Raw genomic sequence first — 17,729 nt, forward strand, 5'->3', positions numbered from 1 at the left:
TGTTTCCTTATTGTTGAGTTTTAAGAGTTCTTCATAAATTTTGGATATAATTCCTTTGCCAGATATCCGTTTTGCAGACATTTTCTTTTCATCTGTGGCTTGTCTTTTCAATCTCTTAAGGGATTGTCTTTTTAAAACTAGGTGTGTTACACAAATAAATAGTTTTTTTTTCCATTTTCTGGGAATGCCCAGTTACAATGTTATGAAAGAGGAAGACAGGGACATTTTATTTTGGTAATAAAAGTTAAGTTCTTTTAACTATGAGAACTGAAAGAGAATTAACACAGGGACTAAAAGGAACATTATGTGAATATCAAATTTCATGGAATAAAGTGGACATCATAGGGGTGATTGGTGTCTTTTAAGAAGTAGCCCCATATTAGTGGGACATGTATATTCTTGCACAGGTCTGGTGCTCATGACTTTTTATCCTGAAACTTCTGCCTTGCACTTCACTACTTTCTTTTAATATCCTTCTTTCTTGACTTATTGATCTCCTACCGTTTACATCTCTGTCTGAACCCCTCATGTCTAATGTCCAATGTACAGTACTGAATCATGAGCTTGGGCTTTCTTATACGTTGAGCCCCAGCTCTCAGCTCTGTAACTTACAAGCTGTGTGACTTTAGGGGAGTTGTTATCTTCCTGTAGCCTGTTTCCCTATGTGCCCACCTCGCATGCTAGTTGAGAAGATTAAATAGTATATGTAAAACATTTAGCATGGTACCTGGCTCTGGTGCTCTGTTAATGTGTGTTTTCTCCCCATCCTTTTTATTTTTCATGTATGTTCTCCCTACCTTTATAAGCTATGACTTTTTTTGACTTCCAGTTTTCCTTGTTTGAGGCTGAATATTTCTCCAAATAGCATTGAAAGCAATAACTCCTTTCCTTCCTCCCACATGATTCCTTTCTCTTAAGTGTCCGGTGGTCAGCCCCACTCAGTCTGCTCTGGTCTCATGGCAAAGATCCCAAACAGACACAGTTAACTGAGGGTATTTCTTGGAACTGCAGCTTCCCTTTCTCCTTTTGCTGTTGCTATTTCTACCCTTTTTAGAGGCACTGAATTCATTTATACTAACAAGTGTTTAGTGATGAACTACTATATACTTAGCACTGTGATGTAGTTGAGGGGCTCACAGAAAGTAAGATGAGTCTTTCCTTCAAATTGATGATCTACTTGGAGAGACAAGATATAATCATAAAACAGACCCTAACATTAGACAGGATGTTTCTAAAGGTTAGGTATAGTCAGAATGTGATCTGGTGGTTTCTTAGTATTCACTGGGATGTCACCCAAGTGACCACTGCCAGGATTTAGGCCCTAGGCTCCGACCAAGAGAGATATATCCTGGCTAAAGGAATCCAGGAAAGTGAGCACAGGGTTGATAGTGAGGGGCAATGAATAGAGGAAATGATTTAGCATGTAAATGGAGTTAGTAGTTGGGGATCATTGGAGGATTATAGAAACCAGCTGCTCTGGGGAGTGGGGAAGAATCTGACCATTAGACGTAGGCTCTAAGAATAGGAGAATCTCCTCTTTTTCCTCTCTCTCACTTTCTTCCTGTCAATTTACTGTTAGTTTTATGGCTATGGACAAATATCTAGTGAGAACTGAAGTTTGCAAGACTTCTATTATGGAATAAAATTATTAAATTTAATGTCAGGTTTTGCCATTGTTTTTAATTCAACATTTATTTTTTTAAAAAATATCCAACCTTGGTGCAAAGACTATTTAAGAAAGCTTACAAAGCTTACAAAATGAAAAAAAATAGTAAATGAATAAGACAAATGAGACACTGGGAAAAGAAGGGTGGGAATACTAGATGAAGCCAGGAGTAAAGTTAGAACATAACATTTATGCTACAAAGTTCACTACATTCATTGGAATTGGGCCTGTCTAGGAACTAATCAGAAAAGCGAACATGATTGTTAACAAAATTTATAGGATTCCTTAGGTAACAATCAATCTGTGGTGTAGGAGGAATGTAACCATTCCTAATACTAAGGCCATGGAAAGTTTTTTCCTCAGTGTCTTCACAGATAAAGATTCAGAATTTAAAAATTTGACTTCAACTTTTGTAAGAATTTCAACGTAGGAGGGAAGCAGGAGAATGTTTACTAATCAGAAACCAGTGTCTTCAATTTCCTTACATTAGAATTATACGGTTTCTTTCCTACTTGAATATACCCAAGGCCCCTCCAAGATTTCTTCATGATCAACAAGGGAAGGGGGGCCTCATGACACCAAGAAAGGAAAGATGAGACACCCTGACACTCAGTTCGCCAGATTATTCCCTCTCCTCCCTTACCTTCTCTTATGGACTGAATTGTTTCTCCCTTAAAATTTATATGTTGAGGTCCTAATGCCCAGAGCCTAAGAATGTGACTGTATTTGGAAACAGGACCTTTAAGGAAGTGATTAACTTAAAATGAGTTCATTAGGGTGGGCCCTAATCTAGTGGGACAGATGTCCCAATAAGAGGAGATTAGAACACACAGAAAGCGGCCCATCCCTTGCATGCATAGAGAGACAACCATGTGAGGAAATGGCAAGAAGGCAGTCAAACCTGCCAAAACCTTGGCCTTGGACTTCTAGCCTCCAAAACTCTGAAAAAACAAATTTCTGTTTGCCATAAAAAAGTACCACCTACCATTCAGTAGGTGGTACTTTTTGGTGGTACTTTTTTATGGCAGCTCCAGTAAATGAATATACCTTCCAGTTGGTCTTATATGCCACTGCAAGATTCCCTTTGCTTAAATTTACTTTGATCATCTCAATATCCTCTTGAAAAACTGAAGGTTTAAAGTTCTTATTCTGGTATTCATGACCTTCAAAAACCTGGCCCCAGTCTGCCTTTCCCCACTGAACCCACACTACACAAGCGTGCTTTGTACTTTATGTATTCGTGTCTTTGCTCATTCTGCCTGGAATATTGCAGTTTGCATCCTGTGAGATCTTACCCATCCCTCAGTACCCATCGTCTCAACTACCCACTCATCCACAAAGCCTTTGGTTATCTTAGCTAGCATTTCTTCCTCTTCTGAGTTCCTACAACATTTTGTCATTATTTAATCACAAGTCTTATTCCTCCTGTTTGAGGGTAAGATCCTAAAAGGTGCAAGTCATATTTTTATGTAAAGTTCCTAGCACAACAACTTCCAAAGAGAAGGTGATTCATTCATTCATTTATTCATCCATACATTGCTCTTAGCCACACGTTATATTAGTTTGTAGAGGATACAGCAGAGGACAAAACAAACGTGGTCTCTGCCCCATGGGACTTGCATTCCATTGGAGGTACAGATAAATGAGTAATCAAGTAGTTAGAGGTTGTTATTAGTACCTCAGTAGAGAATAACATCATGACTTATTTCAGATAGTGTGCTTAGGGAGGGCCTACTGAGGAGGTGCCATTGAAGACATGTAAAGAAGAAACCAGCCCCATGAAGCAGGATAAACAAGGAATGTGTTTGATGTGCTCCAACTAGTGTGCTTAGCGTGCAGTGGAAAAGAGGGAGCATGGCTGGATGTGAGGGCAGAGAGGAGGTGAGGACCGGGTCCTGCAGCACCTTGGGAAGGGGTTTGGGTCTTCTTGGGAAGCCTCCAAAGAATTTTAAGTAGGGAGGTGTCATGGCATGTTTTAAAAATCTCTCTGCTATGCAGAGAATGAATTGTAAGACTGAAAGCGTGCACTCATTAGGAGGCTATTGTGGCATCCAAGTTAGAAGTAGTGGGTTGTACAGAGTGTCATACAGAGTGAAGTAAGTCAGAGAAAAGCAGATATCATATAATAATGCATATATATGGTATCTAGAAAAATGGTATAGATGATCTTATTTGAAAAGCAGAAATAGAGACACAGATGTAGAGAACAAATGTATGGATACCAAGGGGGAAAGGGGTGGGGTGGCAGGAATTGGGAGACTGAGATTGACACATATACATTATTGATACTATGTATAAAATAGACAACTGATGAGAACATACTGTATAGCACAGGGAACTCTACCTGAGACACTGTGATAACCTAAATGGGCGGGAAGTCCAAAAGGGAGGGGATATCTGTATGTGTATGGCTGATTCATTTTGTTGTGCAGTGGAGGCTAACACAATATGTAAAGCAAACATACTCCAATAAAAATTTAAAAAAGAATAAAAGAAGTGGTGGGTCATAAACGAGGGTAGCAGGGGAGAAAGAGAGAAATGGAAGGGGTGTGACACTTTGGAGGTGGGCCTTACAGATGGAGAGGATGTGGGGAAACAGAAGAAGAAGAAGGATTAGTTCCAGATTTCTGTTTCCATTGACAATGTGTTTTTCTTTTTTAATTGTAAAGTAGAACCTAATCATTAAAAACAGTCTTAGACAACATACATAGACACACACTGTAGAAAAAGAAACACTCCTCACTTTGTTAAATTCCACTTGTCAAGGACAATATCTTTAATAGCTGAATATATGTTTAATAGTTGAATATATATGTATACATATATATTTTTTAATGCTTGTGTGTATAGTAAAAAAGAAAAAGAATGTTATTCAAAACAAAAACCAACTACAGCCACTTCTACCTTCCCTGGCACAGCAAAAGTCCACCTTAGGTAAATAGTGTCTTGCTTAGAAAAATTACCTTGGTGTGGGCCTTTTTGGTGAGTGTCCTGGGGAGAGAGGGGAAAACAAAGGGAGAGGTGAATTACTCTGAATAACAAAGTGAGAGGATAGCCTGATCTGTAGATACCCTGGGAGAGAGGTTCAGAAAATGAAAGTTGGGGGGACATACCTGGAAGGGGCATCCAATAGGGGGCTGAGGAAATCCTTGGTGTGTGGAATATTATCTGTGATGGAGGTGGTCAAGGAACACTTGAGAACAGCAATGAGTCTTATTTCTGTATGGTTCTCAGCTTTGCTGTACTCCTTCCTAATTTTTCATGAAACTTCTGTTACACACAACAGCTTCTAGTGGTACTTTGGCTTAAAGCTAAATAAAAATAAGTTGGTATTTAGTGTGGGCAAGGCAGTGTTGGAGGAGGAACACAAGCTCTAGAGTTGAGAGTCAGGTAGTGATGGAGAATCAGGCTGCAGAGTGGATGAATGGAGGGGAAATAGACATTATATCTTCTCTCTGTCCTAAGAGTGAGGAGTTCGCTCAGTTTGAAACTTAGGTACTTGTGCCATTTTATTTGAGTAGTTAAAAAAAACTTTTATCCCTAAAGGGTGGGCAGCAGAATCTCTCTCTGTGTGTGTGTGTAATATACAAAATGTGTTCAGCTGTAGATCCAGTTATCTGGCTATAGTTCTTTCATTATTTAAAATGTATCAGCATCCCTGGCAAGGTATGGCAATGCCGGTAGCAGGCAGGGAATCTCTGAAATATCAGGGTCTTGTATGCCCCATAAATAAGAGTTGGCAAAATTGTTAGATGGCTTTTAACTTTAGGTTTTTCAATTATAACAACTTCAGCATTTAATTATTCTGTATTTGAAAGGTCACCAGAAACCAAGAGTTTAAAAAAAAATAGTGTTGAAACTGGAAAGAAAAGTTTAATCAATTTCCATTCAAACCAAGCTCCCTTCTTGCATTATTTTCCCTTTGGGGAGGTTATGGGGTAGATAGGGGTTGTGAGGAACAAGGCAGTTATTGTTTTTGTGAAACTTTTTGGTTTTGACTCTGACCTTTATCTTATAGTAGAAGGTAGAGTGTTCTGTATTAAATGGAAGAAACCTGTGGTGAGGTAGCAGAGAAACCGTAATAGGGGAAGCTTAGATATGGCCTAACAGAGACCCCATATTGTCTAGGGAGAATCATTTAGTAGCCATGTATAAACTCTAAGCAGGACAATAGGGTGACCTGCAGTTGAATTCCAGAGATGAGTAGTCCAAGGACATTTCATAGGCTTGAGAAATCAATTTGTTTTGCCAGTCTTGATCAATACCAGCGTCTCTCCTCCTAGCTATATTCATAGCTCCTCTAGCTTCCCACTCAGTTTAGGAAAACACTGGCATATTCAGATGCCTTCAGAAAAACAAACAAGACCTTCAGGGTTACTCAAGTCCATCCACTTCCACGTCCTTCCAAACTTGCTTATTTCCATAAGACCTACATCTTAAGAAGGTGGGAGGAAGGAAGAGATGTGAAAGGTTTTTGATCCAGTATTTCCCAGATTTATCATATGCATAAATGATAAAAGTGAGGTTTTTTTTTTGGTTCTGCCATTGACCTTGGGAAATTTCTAAAGAACCTAGGTGTTTTCTTGTAATAGAGTACCGTGGGGCATTGTCAGGACTAAACTACTTCAAAGCTTTTCCATGTTATTAACTTAATATATTATTTTGCTTTCAACCTTTACTGTTCTAGGTTATAAACTTGCTTGCTGATACAATGTGATTATTTCAGCTAATTTTTTGCTTTTTTTTCCAGGAAGGTTCTTGTTTTGTTTGCAGTTAGACTTATCACTCTCTAGGGTTCTACACAGAAAGCATAGTTGCCTTGGGACAGCAAATGCTTCATGAAAGTAATGATCTGGCAGCTTGTCAGAAGGGAAAACCAAATAACCAAATGAACAGTCTGTTTTTCCCTTTCCTTTAAGCTCAATCAAAAGAATCCACAGTAAGGCTTTAGGAGGTGTTACCCCTAATCCCAGCTGGGGAGTTCCTTGGTTCTTTCCAACAATTATGGTTTACCAAAAACTGTCCTTACTTTGCGCTGTAATCTAGAGCATCTATAACACCACGCTTGCTCAAGAAGTTGCCTGCTCCTTGGCATGAATGCCTACCACTTTTAGACAAGAGTAGAACAATGCCTGGTACAATGTAAAGGAAGACTATTTTCCTAGGGTGTCTGGGAGGATCACTTTGGGGTTGATCGCAAGATGGTGTTACTTTCTGCATTCTGGCCTAGCCTTGGGAAACATTTCCCTCGTTCTTTGGTAAAGAACACTGTGAATTACAATACCAGGCCTTCTTTGGGGATTGACTCTGAGCTGGGGCCGTGAATCATCAATGACAGGGGTAAGGAAGTAGAAGTCATAATGGTCAGGCTTGCAGCTGCCAAGGGCTGGTTTCTTCGCTCTGGGGGAAGCAAGGGCTCACTGTCAAGTGGTCACACTTGTGTTGAGCAGAGCAACAACTATAATGATAGAGTCTGCAGTGAGAGAGGTCAGCATCCATTCAGTGGAACAGGAGACCCTGGGGTACCAGGGAAAGGGTAAGACTTAAGGGCTCGGAGCCCATGTCAACAAAGTTCAGGGGCTGAGGAGATCAAAGGCACTCTAACTGCTATCCATCATGGGCAGACGGGGGCCTGGAGTACAATAAGATGATCACAATACTCATAGATCCCTTGGGTCAAACAGTTGACTTGATGAATAGATAGAGATGGCAGTCAGCTTTCTAAACAAGTCCATGATTCCATCGTTGTAGTGAGAGCAGACAATTTGAGAGTTCCCAAGAGAAAATCATGCTCTTGAGCAGAGATGCCATTTTCCCATGAGGGAGGTGTGCTTGAGCAAGCGTGTTCTCTATATGAAAGGCCCTCTGCAGATTAGATCAGATGTGCAGTTCGGGTTTGTGTAGTGGCAGCCCACAGGTGAGAGGCACCTCACTTAGGTTTGTGTCTGAGTGGGCTGAGCAAATGGGTGAAGTTGCAAGGAGCCCCATAGGCTTCAGAACATCATCAGTTCCAGTCCCGTGTGAGTGGTTGGCTGGCTGCCCACCTGCTGCTCTGTCTCTAGCGCAGCTCCACATGCAAGCTTTGAAAGCGTTCTCACATGTAGATCCTGTTTATCTAAGAAGTTTGATCAAACACCCCCACGGTGCTTTAATTACGTACTGGAAGGGTATCCTCTCACCCCCGCCCATGACTCAGTACACAGAGCAGAAATGCTGCTCTGTTCTCCAGGCTATGAATTTCTAAAGTGGAATCACCTCACAGAAAACCATCTACCTCTCAGTGGTTGCTGTCCTGGCCAGATGACCTAACTGGCTTGCATTGCTGCAGGGCTGGGGGTTATTGATTAAAGAAAAATCAAAATTAGCATAAATGAATCATTTACTTTTTCATGTTAGATTTCTTCCATTCTGAAGCTCTTCTTCCTCTCCTCTGTCCATTATCTTCCTACTATCTTTCTCTTCAGTTAATCAGAATGAGTTACTCAACAAACTTTGTATTCAAATATGGGACATATTTTTGCTTTTTAATTATTTGCTTGAACTGCTACACATTTTCTCAGCAAGAAGACAAATTTTTCTTTTGAGGTTCTCCTACTTACATTGCCTAGGAACTTCAGGGTTAGCTCGGTGCAAAGAGGGACTCAGCCCACTTCCAATGCTAGATATAGAGAGAACTAGGGTCTGGTCAGTTCCTTGCCCACGACTACTCAGGATTGCTGTGGAAGACCAGTCCTGCACACGTCTCCAGTGGTGGTTGTCCACTGCAGCAATGATGCCCTTCGTGGTCCAGACACCTCCATTTTCTGCAGTGGTTCTTCATCTATACTTGGTCTCTGTGGATATGGCTCTAGCAGAAAGCTCTTTTGGTTCACATACACAGACATCCTGGGGCACATCCTGACCAACACTGAGAGATTTAGTTGGGTTCCAGCTAAATCCAACTTAGGGTTGGGTTTAGGTCGGTTGAGTAACTTTCTTGCGCTGTATCAGTTTTCTCCTGTTGCCATAACAAATTATCACAAATTTAGCAGCTTAGCACCCGCTTATTATCTCATAGTTCTGTAGCACAGAGATCCAGTCACAACATCCAAGACTGCTTTGAGTCTCTCAGGGCTGAGACAAGGCATCAGCAAGCATCTGGAGGCTCTGGGCATGAGCTTGCTTCCAGGCTCATTCAGGATTTGGCCAGGTCCAGTTGCATGTAGTTGTTGGCCTGAGGTATCTGTTTCCTTGTTGGCAGTCGGACAGAGTGTGTACTAGTTTCTAGGGGCCACCTGCATTCTCTGACTCATGGTGTCCCTCCTCCATCTTCAAAGCCAGCAACCATAGGTCAAGTCCTTCTCATGTTTCTAATCTCTCTGACCTTCCCTTCTGCCTTGTCTGGTCTCTGCTTAGCTCTTCTGCCACACCTCTCTGACTCTCCTACCAACACTTCTGCTTTTAAGGGCTCATGTGATTACATTTGGCCTACCCAGATAATCCAGGATAATCTTCCTATTTTAAGGTCAGCTGATGAATAAACTTAATTCCATCTGCAAAATCTCTTCATAGCAGTGCCTAAGTTTGTCGAATAGCCAGGGGATGGATCTTGGGGTGGGAGGAGGCACATCTTTAGAATTCTACACACCATATGGATTTCAGTTATATCTGTGCACCAGATAATTTCTTGGAAAATTTCCTTGCACCCTTTCATCTTGTAGTAAAGGCCAGTAGGTTTGCTGGTATAAAAAACTACTTCCTAAAAGAGAAAAATCTATAAACAAGGCAGGTTCCGAGCACAGTGATTTCCCTGACTAGACTTTGAAGTTGGGGACAGAACTTTACACTCTTTTCTCCCCAGCACACTACAACTTGTGCCCAGTAGATGGTCCATAAAAGTTTACTGCTGTTTCTGCTGCTGTTGCTATTCTGGCTATGGTTGCTGATGAACCAAATAGACTCAAGTCTATGTAAGTTTCAAGCAGATTTTGAGGGCCTGTGATGTTCTATGTGCAGCAGAGTCTTTTAAAATAGCCAATTTCACCTAACTCATAGAAATGGCCCTTCAGGATGGCTCACAACCTTTTCCCACCCATCAGCCTCAGCCTACCAGGTAACCGCAGCTTTGTGGAGGAGTGGGATGAATGTGCTTGCATGTTTATTTATTAGTATAAAACCTGAAAGTTTGATCATTTCTGAAATTAATAACAGAAAATTTAGGTGGATTCTAGCAGAAGACTCTTTTACTCCCCACTCCATATTCTTCTGTGGCCCCTCTGAAAAGGAAGTGCCACCAACCCTTCCATCCTTTCTGGGAAGTACCTGAGAGGGGGTTTCTGTGTTTCTTTCCATCCCTTACATGCTCATCTCCAAGGGAGGAGGAGTAGCTAATCTTATGGGTAAGAGTCTGATGTCCTCTGGACTGGGTCCTCTCTCCTGCACTGACTACTACATGGGTAGGTTAGGACAGTGTGTTCCCTCCACTTCCTCCTTTTGTATAACAGTTGTAGCTGGGTCAGTGCTGGAGTTTGCTTTCTGGAGCAGGCTCAGAGGTACCTTCACTCTCCTGGGCTTTCTTGGCCTCTCTGTCCTACTGTTGATCGGCCTGTGGAGCAGCTGGCAGCTGGGTAAGAATTTATGTCATCTTCTTAACAGACTTGATTGACTCTCCCAAGCTCTGGACTTAGAAAAGCCCCATTTTGGCTTCAGGTCCAAGATGAGTGTTTTGGCAGGGAGCGCAGTACTATGGGAGTTATTGGGCATTCATTAATAAATATTTGCTCCTGATTTGGCTCACCATGAATTTACTCAATGATTACAACCCAGAGAAGAGATGGGGACAGGGATTAGCCCATTCTGTTCACCAGCATTATGGATATTTCTATAATCTTAGGGTAACAAAGAGGAGTTCTTAAGCCTGGCACTAAATTCAGAATCCATAGAGAAAAAGATGGCTGGGTTTGACTGTCATAACAGTTAGACAATTAATACAATTAATATTCAAATCATCCTAAAAACAGTACAAAAAAGATGAAAACCTTAAGTAGAAAAATGGGCAAAAAAAGCCTTTTGGGATCTGGTCGTGCCTCTCTCTCTGACCTCATCTCCTGCCATCTTGACCTTCTATCCCAATTTTTTCTTCCCCCCTAGAATGTGCTAGGCTGGTCCCTGTCTCTGAGCTTTTGTCCTTGCTATCAAATCTCTCGGTTTTATTTCCTTTCTAGCAATTTTCACCATCTAAATTTTTCTTTTTAAAAATTTGTTTACATGATATGTTAATATGCTAGGGCTGCCAAAACAGAGTACTAGAGATTGGTGGCTTAAACAACAAAAATTTATTTTCTCACAATTCTGTAGGCTGAAAGTCCAAGATCAAGGTGTCAGTAGGGTTGATTTCTTCTGATGCTTCTCTCCTTGACTTGTAGATGGCCATCTTCTCCATGTTTCTTTACATGGTCTTCCCTCTGTACATGTCTGTGTCCTAAACTCTTCCTCTTATAGGGACACCAGTCAGATTAGGGCCCACACTAATGACCTAATTTTAACTGAATTACCTCTTTAAAGATCCTATCTCCAAATACAGTCACATTCTGAGATACTGGGGGTTAAGACTTCAACATATGAATTTGGAGTGGGGGACACATTCAGCCTATAACACAGATACATGGTTTATGTTCTCACTACAAAAATGTAAGTCCTATGGTAGAAGGGATCTAATCTGCTTTGTTAGACGCTGTGTCCAAAGCACTTAGACTTGTGTCTAGTATGTAGATAGTACTCAATATGGAAATATTTGCTCAATAAATGAAGAAACTTGAATAGATATATATAGGATTAAGATAGTTTGGGTATCTATGGGATTTGATGACTGATAACATGTGAAGAGCAAGGCAGGAAAAGGTTTAGATGATTTCTAGCTTAGATGATTGCATGTTTAGTGGTGCCCCTCAGTATAATAGGAAACACAAGAAAAGGATCAGGGTTTGGGGAAAAACTTTGGACATAGAGTTAGAGATACTTGGAATATATTCAAGTGGAAAAGTTAAGGAGACCTTAAGATATACGGCATGTGGAGAATGCAGTGGAGAGATCTTTGTTAAAAATATAGATTTGGGGATCATCAGTTCATAGTAAGTACTAAAATCAGGATGGCAAATGAGATCATCCAAAAAGAACATACATAGGAAGAAACCTAGTACAACAGCAAGGAAAATACTAATGTTTAAAGGTTGAGTAGAGAAAGCAAATTTGAGAATAGAAAGAAGAGAGCAGAAACAGGGTATCATAGAATCAAAGGAGGAAAAAATATTGAAAGTAATGGTCGCCTGTGTCAAAAATAAGAAGTGTTTCTCCAAGGCTGTTCCAAGGAATAATCCTCCCATGAAATACTATCTGGAAAAAGATCCTGTGGTCAACTAAGTGGGAGAAATGTTGAAATCTATATACTTCTCTTGCAGAATCACAAAACAATTTAGCATATTAATGCCTCTGAGAAATCTTGCTATAAAGAAGCCTATAACTTTTAATTTCTAATGTAAAGTTTCCAAAGCTTATTTGACCTTAAATCTCTCCCTGTTCTTCTTACATAACTTACATACTCTTAATAATAGCACACAGAACTGGAGTCCCAAGGAACACTCTTTGGGAAACTATGCAATAGCATAATCAATTAGATAAGCATTGAAACTATTCCTTTGCATTTGACAATTAGGGGTTTTGTTGGCATTGCTGGAGTGGTTTCTGCTGAGTGATGGGGCGGAGGACATAAAACTAAAACAGGAGGCATAATCTGCTCCTTCTATAAGCTTGACCTCAAAGAAGAGGAAAAAAAATAGGGCAGTGTCTTGCTTGGATGCTGTGTAATGTCAAGTACGTTTCGGATGGGAAGGACATGGCCAAGTTTGTAGACAATAGAGCCATTGGGGAATGGTAGCAAGAGAAGTTGAATCATCAGCAGAACAAGGTCTACAAGGAGATAGGAGGAACTGAGATCAGAAGAAAGTTCTCCCTGGTCCTAAAGACTGGAGGAAAGAAAAGGAAAAGATGTAGTTGTCCAAGTAGGATAAGAGGTTGAAAAACCCCATGATAACCTCAGTTCCTCAGACAAGAACACATGTTCAGAGTTTGTCTTTGGTGCTGAAACAAAAGGCGCCCTCCCCCAAATCCCCCTCCCTGAAAAAGCTCATGTCTGATCTTGCTCATGTAAAAGTCCTTTCCAAATGTTATCATTATTACTGCTATGGTCAGGGAGTCACTTCTACTTTGGAGTCTTAGGTAAGCATTATTTTTCTTGCCTTTTAATCATCTAGTTTCCTTTAGGTCTCTGCCTCTGGCGCAGAGGCTTGTCCCATCCATTTTTGTCTTCCCATTACCTTTCACAAAGTGGGTGCTATAGACATTGTAGAATGATTAATGAGCAACAGGAAGCACCACAGTTTGCCCACAATTGAGAATTCAATGAATTGCATTACTATAGCCCAAAGAATCCTAGTACCAGGGTGTAGTTACATAATTTAGTTTTGTACACTTTCAGTCGTAAGTCTTACATTGGGAATTCTCCAGATCTGGTTTCTCTCCATTCAGTTGTCATTATTCATGCTCTGGTTGATATCATCCCAGATTTCTTTGCCTGGCTGTCTCAAGTGTGTTTTCTTTGTAGTTCTGTGTGCAAAGCATTTATCAGAGTGCAAGGCGCATAATTAAAGCTCAGTAAATGATAGCTGAAATTATAATAGGTTCAACCAACGAAGGAGAGCTTCATTATCAAGATGCAAAGTTTTATATTTCTTAATTACCTAGGTACTGTTCTAGTTCCTGACCTTCTTCTCCGCATTTTCTTTCACAAACCTGTTTTCTTACTACTTAGTTCTTTTCATGTTCCCTACCTTAAAATTTTTCACCACCAAACCTCTTATTTATACTTATGTATTCGGTATACTTATTTTCTTGCTGTACATATTTACACTTTGACTTTTTTCCTCCTCAGTATTTCTTATTTTCATCTTTCTTAATTTTAAGCTGTTAAAAGTCTAAAGTAACATCCTTTTATTCATTTCTTCTCTAACCATCAGTTGCCAATTACAAGCCTGAAAGCCATCTTTTTTTTTTCCCCATGTACTCAACAAATATTTACTTGTTGGCCACTTACTGTGCACCAACTACTGTTCCAGGCACTGAAGATACGAACATGGTAAATAAAAATATTATTGTCTTTATGGAGCTTATATTCTATTGAAGGACCCAGGCAATGAATAAGTAAAGATTAGGTAATTAATAATCTTGCAACCATTGTTTTCTTAGGTGGGTCACCAGAGAATAGAAAAATAACTTATAAGAAATGTGTGGCTTGGGCTGGATGACTGAACAGAAACTACTCCAGGAGCAAAGGTTATAGGCAAGCTGTATCTGAAATTCTAGACTAAAGAGGTGAAGGAAGTTTATCAGGTCATATGAGAGAGCAAGTCTATCAGGATTCACAGTGGAAAGACCCAAAATGTGGTTAACCAGACAATGTGTGCATGACAGTGGGTAGCTTTTACAGTTGCAATTTTTTTGGTTAATTCTATCACTATTGTCTGAAAGCAGCCCTACTTAAGAGTTATTGCGATAACTGTCTAAGGATCTGAGTCTGTGCATTCTTGAGGTATGAGCAGCAGTGGAAGGCAGTCATGAAGCATACTTTATGATTTGGATTTTCTACTTATGTTATTCAACAGGCAGGCAGTTGTCATTGTATTGATGAAAGCAGTTTTCTCCCTATTGGATGCCAGAACCTCACTCTATTTCAGGAAAACAAGTCTATTAGGGAAATACTTGGTTCAGTTATGGAGATGTTGAATTTTTGGTGTCTATGAAATCTTCAGCAAGAAAAGGCCAGTTAGTTTAATGCATCACCCTAGAGTTTAAGAGGGATATCTGAGATGGAGACAAAATATTTGATATTGTCTCATCCAATAGGAGTGGATGGGATTGCCCAGGAATGGTGGGCTGCATTTTTTTTTTTTTTTTTTTTTTTTTTTAGAGCAGTGTGCCAGATAGGGAAGGACGTGAGACTGAAAGGCTAACTGGGAGAAAGCTGAGAGGGTCTTTAGATTGGTGGATCTGGTTAGGATAAAAAGCAGGTATAGGGAGGGTAGCTGAGTGAGAGAAATGGAAGGAAGAGTAAAAGAGGCTGGGGTGACTGACTTTAATCTTTTGAATCTGGAGAAATTTTGAGGGACACAGTTGTGGATGTGCCTAGGGAGTGACTGACAATGAGGAGAGGTCCTGTGGAAAGGGTTGTTAGGGAAGGCACAAAGGAGGGGAAGCACAGAGCAGTTCCAATGATGGAGGTATAGAAGAGATGAAATCATGAAGGGGCTTAGGACATGAGAGAGGATACCAAAAATGCGAGGTATGGTGGGCTGAAGTATGGTGAAGACAACTGGACCCAAGATGCCTTCTGGAGAGACACCTGTGGGGAAGAGGCACTTGTGTTCTTTTAGAGTCAGTCACAGCTTGGGATAGGTTACATTTTTTTTTTTTTATAGCGGTACGCGGGCCTCTCACTGTTGTGGCCTCTCCCATTGCGGAGCACAGGCTCCGGACACACAGGCTCAGCAGCCACGGCTCACGGGCCTAGCCACTCTGCGGCATGTGGAATCTTCCCGGACTGGGGCACGAACCCGTGTCCCCTGCATCGGCAGGCGGACTCTCAACCACTGCGCCACCAGGGAAGCCCTAGGTTACATTTTTGAGAGAATATTTGTTGAGGGTGTGGCAACTCAGATTTTTGTGCGTCTCCGTTGCATTGGCTCTGGGGTCAGAGTTGTTGGTGTACGAACTTACACTAGGACTTCTGGGTAGAGGTCCTTGTTATGAGGGGTCTGTAATCCAGGAGTTGTTCCCAGTGCAAGGAATCCATGCTGATCATTATCTCCCTGAATCCTTTCAAATGTAGCGCCCATCCTATAAGGTTTTCTGCAAGCTCAGGCAGAGATTGGGGGAGAAGCAGGTCTCTACCTAACTTACTTCTGAGTGCCCCATGAGGTGAATGGAGAAACAAAGTTGGAGATGGAAAATGGAAGCTGTTTGGGGCATTGTATGTCGAGCTGAAAGGTTAAGCAGAGAGTGAATGAATAGCAGGGACAAGGTCAGAGCCCAGTGCGGGGCCAGAAGTCACTTCCAAATTCATTAAACCAAGGAGGTGAAATGAGGAGATTAGGAGGTCACATGTATTCCAGATAAAAGAGAGAATGGTAAGATATGAAGTGGGTCAAAAACAAGGTCTAGTTATTAGGGTAAAAGAAAAAGGAATTTGGTTATATGGTATATAGCATATGGTTGGTGTGGTATTAATAGTATGACTTTTTTTTTGGCAGAAGTAATATAATTTAAAAAATAAGCCTAAATATTGCTGCATTGGAGAATTAACTCTTGGCAACTTCTTTTTTTAAAATTAATTTTTATTGGAGTATAGTTGCTTTACAATGTTGTGTTAGCTTCTGCTGTACAGTTGGCAACTTTTAACCAGCAAGGTGATCTTGAACAATCTCTTAAAGTCTATGGCACTGTGTCTTCTCATCTGTAAAAATTAAGCAGTTGGGTCAGGTGATCTCTGAAGTTTCTAGTAGCTCTGTGATTCTACATTATTTATTCTTCCATTTTTCAGATCCCTGACATCCTCCCCCAATCCCCACCATCCCTTTTAGGGCCCCAAATCACACTGAAGGTGTCCACTGCTTTCATGCAAGGCCAGCCTTAAAGATTTGTTTTCTTTCTAACATTTAAGATTGAAGTAACTGCAGACATTTGGAGAGGCATAGCTCATATCCTGCTGAAATTCAATGAATGACCTAACTTCTCTAGAATGGAACATGACTGCATTGTTTATATTTTGTTTTTTGTTACCAGGCAATCAATATGGACTTCATTGAAATATTGTGTATCAGTTGGGGTTTGTGCTTTATCACATTGCGTGAGAGAAGAAGGTAGTGGCTGCTTTGGGGAATGGAGGAGGCGGAAAAGAATGTAAAGAGTGAAGATGGAGAAATAAGATGAGGAAGTGGTGATGAGAACCAAGGAAGAGAGAACGTCAGAGTGGTGCTGAGAAGGAATAGACTTTTCTTCTGGTAAAGGGCAGCAGAGGGGAAGAATCCAGCTGATCACTACACAGGGCTTCTGGCTCCAGGAATAACAGACCATCTGGTGTCCAACTCCTTCAAAATGGTAAGCTTCATAAACATTCTCATTTATCTGACGTGGACACTGCATACCCAGCAGATGTATTCCATGAGGATTTCTTGGTGGAAACAGGCCTAATCAAAGTGAGGTATTCCAAAAGTCTTTGAAAGGACTGTGTACTTTTATTTGAGAAGCTAGAGGAGAGGATTTGGATGAGGTATTGAACGTTTTATTTTCCTTTTGAAATGAGAGTTGGCTTGGGCTATGTAAACTATTTTCTTCTCATTTCTGTATTACCACACACTTGACAGGTGTCAACAAGCTGCTTTTTTTCATTGACTGGATCAATATAGAAACAGTATCCTACAGAAAGGGGGAGCAGAGCCAAAGGCAAACTTAAAATATTACTTATAGCCATGAAGTCTCTTAATGGCCATTTTATAGTAGGTATTTCTCTATATGACACATCTCCCCTCCTTCAGTACTTTATAGTAACTCACGACATGTAAGGAAATTATGGATATGCTTCTTTCCCTTCCCTTTATCTCATCCCTTTCCTTCTAACAAGCTGAATTTACATGTGAGGGTTTTCAGAGGGGTTCTTGATGCACCCTAATTTGCCATCTCTGAATTACATCTTATTTAAAAAAAAATCAAATCCCAGCTTTACAAATGTTGCAACAAATAGCTGTCACTGCTACCTTTATATGCATCATGGAAGCAGATAACATCTCAGAGGTCCCTTTTGACTCAAAATTATTAGATTCTGTGATTCTTTTGTGATTTTTAATTGGAAGTGGGGGTGAAATTACTGAGAAGTGACTATAATATGCAGGGTTAGAGAAATCAGACAAAAGATGTGATGTGGGCATTAACAGCCTTGAAAGATGCATCAATGCAGTAAAGAGAACATAGCTTTAGA

At 40.6% G+C, this 17,729-nt stretch overlaps 1 long non-coding RNA gene across 1 annotated transcript in view; it reads left to right on the plus strand.

Annotated features, from left to right (window-relative positions):
- The first annotated feature begins 16,603 nt into the window (after nucleotides 1–16,603).
- LOC308628076 overlaps nucleotides 16,604–17,729 on the plus strand; it is a 272,623-nt gene continuing 271,497 nt past the window's right edge. The window contains exon 1 of the long non-coding RNA XR_014017493.1: nucleotides 16,604–16,852. This is a non-coding gene — a long non-coding RNA (uncharacterized lncRNA). The remainder of the gene's footprint in view (nucleotides 16,853–17,729) is intronic.

The sequence above is a fragment of the Mesoplodon bidens genome (assembly GCF_964165515.1).
Source record: "Mesoplodon bidens genome assembly, chromosome: 2".
NCBI lineage: Eukaryota > Metazoa > Chordata > Mammalia > Artiodactyla > Ziphiidae > Mesoplodon > Mesoplodon bidens.